The sequence below is a fragment of the Palaemon carinicauda genome, chromosome 10, assembly GCF_036898095.1.
Source record: "Palaemon carinicauda isolate YSFRI2023 chromosome 10, ASM3689809v2, whole genome shotgun sequence".
NCBI lineage: Eukaryota > Metazoa > Arthropoda > Malacostraca > Decapoda > Palaemonidae > Palaemon > Palaemon carinicauda.
The window spans coordinates 18,188,906-18,196,405 of record NC_090734.1 but is presented as its reverse complement, the minus strand read 5'-3'; the positions used below and the strand labels follow the sequence as shown (position 1 = coordinate 18,196,405).

Genomic DNA, 7,500 nt, shown 5'->3' with positions numbered 1-7,500 from the left:
TTTATTAACCCTTTCACTGTTAGTGGTGATTCGCTGCAAGTGATCTCCTGTCCATTCCTGTCTTTTAATTAACCCTTTCACTGCCAGTGGTAATTTCAAGGAAACTTTTGCCGTAGCAAATTCTTTCAAGACCACACAAACCCTAGCTTGTTGATATTTATTGAAAAGCTCACATTAAGACCTTTCTATTGAATACTATCTTTCTATAGTTTGGGCCTTTAAAAAGAAAGTTTCCTTTTTCAATTTCGACTCAAACACCAATGGTAGTGAAAGTGTTGATTTATATTTAGTGACTGATAGGTCTGTCCTGTATTATTCCTCTTCCCCAACAACAACTTTTGCCATTCCTTTCTATTACTATACTCACAAACCGTAAGACTAAACCAATTTCAACATTCTTAGCAGTTAAAAAAAAAAATAAAAAACTATGGCCATTGTAACACAACAGCAAGAAAATAATTATGATCTATTATATATAGTAGTTTGGCCAGGGCCCCAGTTACTATTTAAATGCTCCACTTTCTCACCACTTAGCTTAAGTTCAGCATTAGTTGTTATTACTTAGATGGGAATAGCATGGGTGTAACAACTTTATCCCAAATGTTTTGAAGGATGACCGTAGCACTGTTACAAAGGGTTTACATTAGGAGTGTAGAGCTGATGCCAGATTATTCGAATTAGTTCATTGTTTTTATGTGGAAGAGGGTAAGCACCTGATTGATAAAACTTTTTTTTTTTTTTTTTTTTTTTGAGTGGCATTCCCATAAAGACTGACCAGCTTTATTATTTTTCAATTACAGATTTTTAGTAACTTTATTTCCCTTTTCTTAATTCGGGTTGCTTTTCTGTAGGAGTCATTGGAATTGTAGTATTCTATTTTTTCAATTAGATATAATTTGGGTAATAATGATAATTCATAATTGCAACTTCGCCTGTCTTGGACAAATCTCAAATTTTTGTAACTAGGCCATAATATAAGGTACAATGAGCTACAATAAGAAACAGCAGAAAAGGGAAATTGTTATTTAGCATTGACAGGTTTTACTTTCCCAGTGAAACAGGACAACATTAGCCTGCTGGAAGCAGAGAAATGGATCGATTACCTGATGCGCCAGAAGTACCCTGACCTGGAGCCCTTGCCCTTGGCAGCGGTGTTGCACGCCGTCAGAGCGTCTTATCTCTACCGGTTTGGGTACGATAGTAAGGATGCCCCACAGCCCATGGTACCCATCAAAACGATTTCTGAAGTAAGTTGAGTTATGCCGAGTGTAATACCTCTAACCTAACGTAGCCTAACCCAAGGTAGTACCTCTAACCTAACCTAACTCAAGGTAAGGTAATACCTCTAACCTAACCCAATGTAATACCTCCTACCTAACCTAACCCAAGGTAGTACCTCCTACCTAACCTAACCCAAGGTAGTACCTCTAATCTAACATAACCTAACCCAAGGTAATACCTCTAACCTGAACCAAACCAAGGTAATAACTGTAACTAACTTAACCCAAACCAAGGTAATACCTCTAAGCTAACGTAATCCAACCCAGGGTAATACCTCTAGTCTAATCTAAGCTAACCCATCCCAATGCCTCTAACCTAACCTACTCTTCTGTAACCTACATATTGTAATACTTCAAACGTAACCTAACCTATTCATCTCCAAATATCCTTTACCTCCAAATGATAATGACTGCTAATTTGTACAGATTTTGGTGATTAGTATAGCTTATTTCTCTTCCTCTTTTGTTAAGTTTTTTATAGTTTATATAGAAAATATTTATTTTAATGTTGTTACTGTTCTTAATATGTTTAATTTTTCCTTGTGTCCTTTCCTCACTGGGCTATTTTCCCTGTTGGGGCCCCTGGGCTTAAAACATCCTACTTTTCCAACTAGGGTTGTAGCTTAGCAAATAATAATAATAATAATAACACTGTCTGCTTATTTCAGCTCATGTCAGATTTGGGGCTTCGTGTCCCTTGTATTGAAGAGGCTGGACTTCTCAGCAGATGGACGAACCTGTATTTCGGTGAATTTTCTTACTCTTCTCCTGACGACATTCGGATAGGAGAGAAGAAATGGATTGGTTAGTTTGTTATTCGAAGCAATCTCTCTCTCTCTCTCTCTCTCTCGTGATTTTCTTATAATTTTTTTCTCCTATTTCTTGTTATTTCCTTCTCTCTCTCTCTCTCTCTCTCTCTCCTCTCTCTCTCTCTCTCTCTCTCCCTCTCTCTCTCTCTCTCTCTCTCTCTCTCTCTCTCTCTCTGTGATTTTCTTATCCTTTTTCTCTCACTGTATTTCTTGTGATTTTCTTCACTCTCTCTCTCTCTCTCTCTCTCTCTCTCTCTCTCTCTCTCTCTCTCTCTCTCTCTCTCTCTCTCTCTCTCTTCTTGTGATTTTCTAATCCTTTTTTCTCTTACTGTGTTTCTTGTAATTTTTTTATCACTGTATTTCTTATGATTTTCTTATCATCTCTCTCTCTCTCTCTCTCTCTCTCTCTCTCTCTCTCTCTCTCTCTCTCTCTCGTGATTTTCTTATAATTTTTTTCTCGTATTTGTTATTACCTTCTCTTTCTCTCTCTCTCTCTCTCTCTCTCTCTCTCTCTCTCTCTCTCTCTCTCTCTCTCTCTCTCTCTCTCTCTCTCTCCTTGTGATTTTCTTATCCTTTTTCTCTCACTGTATTTCTTGTGGTTTTCTTCTCTCTCTCTCTCTCTCTCTCTCTCTCTCTCTCTCTCTCTCTCTCTCTCTCTCTCTTAGTACCTATATCTGTCCAGTAACCAGACCATCTGTTAACCTAAATATCTCCATCTATACTTATCTACTTACCAGTTCTTTGAAATAGCTGATATTATACTTTTTTTTTTTTAATGAGGGCGCATTTGCACCGACTCGCAGCGGTGCCCTTTTAGCTCGGAAAAGTTTCCTGCTATCTGATGGTTAGAATTATCTTGTCCAACCAATCAGCGAGCAGTAAACTTTTCCGAGCTAAAAGGGCACCCCTGCGAGCCTGTGCAAATCTGCCTCACTAAAAAGAATCGACTATAGAACAACCGACTTGAAATTCTAAAATTTGATATACCAGTGACATAACTGGCTCTCCAAATCGAACGAAAATGAAATTATGTCCGTGCAGAATGACCCATTTCACCTGCATCTTCCAGGCTCGTACCACGAGAGTGATTTGCAATTCCTGTTTGGCCAACCGTACTTGGGACTCGAAAACACTTTGCGTATGCCCGAGGATCGAGCAGTTGCTGATATTCTTATGGACTTGCTCCTTGCATTTGCCCACACAGGGTGAGAGATTATTATTATTATTATATACATATATATATATATATGTGTGTGTGTGTGTGCGTTTGTGTGTCTATGTATGTGTGTATATATGTATTATCATTTATTATAATACAAAAAAAATGGAAAAAGTTAAGAGAAGATATTATCATAATTGGTTAATTGTCGTAATAATATTTTGCAACATACAGTATATATATATATATATATATATATATATATATATATATATATAGTATATATATATAGTGCCCGTGTGTGTGTGCATTCATGTTTTAGCTATAGATCACTTTGTTCTCAATTCCAAGGTCCATGACTCAATCTCGGTCTGCCACGTAATATTTCCTCTCTAACCTCATTTCTGTTGCAGAGTTCCAGAACTAAATGAGGTGGAATGGCCCGAGTACAATCAGAGCCACTTGGTCCACCTGGAAATGAGCCAGAGCTTGTCCCTGAACCACAATCTAGTCCAGCACAGGTATGGAACAATATAAAGTATACTTATACCAAGGGTTATTGATCCTCTTTAGTTATTATTGACAGCTTTCCAAATTTCATCTATCCCAGTTGCCTTCTGATGAAATAGAAATTCTTTTATTTACTTTCAAGTATTTTGATTTTATTTGAAGTTGTTAATGCATTTGATAAGAACGAATCAGTATTCCAAGTGTGTTCCTTTTACAAACATACTGTAGATACACGTAAGCTAGGCACTCGTATAACATGGATAATCCTGATCTTGACTAAATAAATTCATTGTAAAGTCTTCTAATCACTCAACATCAAGTTAGAAAAGCGGAAAAGCCTTCAAAATATGTGCACCAAAAATACGGTGCAAATTCAATTTTGTTAGTCTGCCCATAATATTCGTTTTCTATAATACCAATAACACATTTCAAAGAAAACAGACTTTTATATAATGGGTAACTAATCTTAAAAGTGTTGGATTTATTTTCCAGCTAAGGGAAATGTCAGCATTTACGATTAGCAGATTTAACTGCCATAATGTACTTTAGTAGTGTCATTTTTTTACCATAATTTGTATTGATAAATTAAATTCCTAACCTTTTTTTTTTTTCGAAACAAGGAATTAAGAACTTATGATCAAATTTCAGTAACGATAAATACTTCACCAGAGGCATTTTTTTTAAAGTCTGCAACCAATTTGATGTCTTCTATAGACAAAAAATGGTTCACCACCCACTCATGACCACTTGAGCATTCACCTCTCTTAAAGCTCCATCAACAAACAAATTAAACAACCATGGCGACATACACATCCCTGTCCCGGTCCCACATGGAAACCACTCACTCACTAATATTTCCTATCCTAACACTCGCTTACTGCGTATATAAACTCTTCACTGCGTGCAACGACCTTCCACCAGTTTCATATACCCATCACATTCCACATCACTTCCCTATCAACTCTATCATAAGCTATTTCTAGATCCATAGATGCAACACATACCTCCTTACCTTTTACTAAATATATCATTCTTATTTAACTATACTATTACTCTGCAGCCATTCTTCAAATGTCCTCATTTTCTCTGCTGCTCATCTTCACTCCTTCATTCCAACACTCGCTACCCTTCCTCGTGCTGCCTCCAAAATTAGTCTTACCCCGCACATCACTTGCACGCCCAACAAATTTTTTTTTCACTAACTTACACTCATCCTCTAGATCACCAGTTCCTCTCACTTTGACAATCTGGTATTCCACTTCCAACCTTTCTTGATATTCACATTTTACTTCTGGTTTTTTCCACTCTTCCACCCTCACTACCTCCCTTTTAAATCCCCCCCCCCCATTCTATTTCCCCACTCTTTTGCTTCAACTGATTTTGCTTCAACCAAAAAATGATCAGACACATTGTTAGCCATAACCCCCTACACACATGCACGTCTTTCAATCTTACAAACATACTTCTTGTTATCTCTACCACTCTTCCATTTGCCACTCATACCCATGTATACTAATATTTCTTTTCTTGAAAAATAAAAAAACTACTTATCACCAGATATCGTTCAACACATAAACATCTAGCAGTCTCTCACCACTCTCATTTTCACCTGGTACCACTCTCATTTTCACCTGGTACCACTCTCATTTTCACCTGGTATGCCATACTTCCCAATGACACCTACCTCTCCAGCACTCACTAACATGTAAGTCGCCCCTCACAACTACATAATGCCTTTTACTCAGGCCTTCTACACACCTAGTTAACTCTTACCAGATTTCATTCTGCTCTTCGTCACTTTTCTCACAACACGGCCCATACACATTAACCAGAGGCCCAACATTCCCTACCCAGTCTAACCCTTACACACATTAACCTAGATGAAACCTCCTTCCATTCCACTACTTTACCTGTCGCTTATTCACTCGGCAAGAAAGTCACACCCTCTCTACCTCTTCCCTTTTCAATCCCAGACCCACTACCTGTTACTTCACCAAACATCACTTCACCCTTCCCTTTTATCTTTCTCACACATGGCCAATACATCCATCCTTCTCTGCCAAAACATATGTCCAATTCCGCATCTATTACTCTCTATCATATTACATCCACGCACATTCAGAAAACCCCTAAACTAGACTGTGGGGAGCAGTCACTCCTAGGAGAGTTACTCTCCCCCAAACTCCTCCTCTTTGATACCGCATAGGAAGTAAATATACAAGGAGAGGGGTTTCCCAGTAATATGCCTTATTCAGTTGACCTCATAAAACAAATTAACAGACAGGTTAAAAAAATGATGGCTATTATCTCTATTAAACTTTACGATTGCTATATGTTCCTTAACGCCTTTGCTAGATGACAAGTTTATTGCTAGTCAGAGGGATCAAAAACTCCCCTTACAATATATAGCAACATGTCATATTGCCAGTCAGAGCGATAAAAAAACTGACATTACAATACATAGTAACATACCTTATTGCCTGGCAGAGGTATAAAAAACTGGCATTATATTAGTAACTTATTGTTTCTTCTCCTTCAGATTGTGCTTCTGGCAACAGTTCATACCCCTCATGACGACCTGGCCAATGAAACCCTTAGATGTGAGCTTCGCCAATCCACGAGTCTCGCCTACGTTGATCGTCACCTTGACGGCACCCACCACACTCGTCCTCTTCTTAGCTCTGCTGAAAGAGCTGCTTTGGTTGTCTTAGGGAAAGGGGACACTCCCCCAAAAGTGGTGTCAATTAGATTTTTTTTTTCTAGTATCTTTTAACATCTTACCACTAAGCTTTGAGCCAGTTAGCCTGTCATTAATTGATTTACTCATATGAACTGGCATTACAAATTTCTTGAAACTGGAGACTTCAATGCAGTTGCTGAACCAGTTAGCCTGCAATTAATTGATTTATTCACATGAAGTGGTATTAAAAATTTCCTTATACTAGAGACATGAGTTATTCAAGCTTGCTCTTGTACATACAAAGCTTCTACTGTATACTAATATGAATAGTTTCATTTCCTAACTGGTACAAAGTTTATCTGGAAGATATTATAAGATGCGAGGAAAAATAGTCTTCCCATGACACTGCCTTAACACACAGGTTGCCAGTTTGAAGAGAGCCATAGCTTCAAACACACACACACAAACAACCTCCCACTTCAAGATTGTAAGTCGGCTAAAAAGGAAAATTTAATAAGTTAATCAGCTCATTCAGTTGCATAATCAACGCTGATTCACATCCTCAAAGAATTTACCAATCTGTATTGTGAAAGGAAGTCATTTGTGACTTTCCAATCACTCAATCATTGTAAGCTACCTGATTCATTTCCATCAACATAATGTGTTCTTTCGATACTTCCTCCTTTCTTGCATTCTCTCATGCCCTTCATTCTATTTACAAAAAAATTGATTCACGTTATTCTCTTCCCCACCGGATTGTTAGTCTCTCTCTCTCTCTCTCTCTCTCTCTCTCTCTCTCTCTCTCTCTCTCTCTCTCTCTCTCTCTCTCTCATCACAGCCATCATGTTAGGTATTTTTCTAATAGTGTACAAGGATTTCTTGTAGGCCTTTTATCTAAAGAATTATGAGTCTAAAAAAAAATATGAATAGTTCATATTTGTGTAAATATTGTCTTAGGGTAGAGCTTTTAATTCGCACTTTTCCCTTCCATCTGTTGTAAAGCTGTTAACTTCGTCTTGTTATCATTGGAAATCGACACACAATCACGTGTGTAACAGATAA

General features: G+C 37.7%; 1 pseudogene; it reads left to right on the top strand.

The window, feature by feature from the left end:
- LOC137648604 (uncharacterized) overlaps window positions 1-7,500 on the top strand; it is a 162,603-nt pseudogene that overhangs the window by 154,152 nt on the left and 951 nt on the right.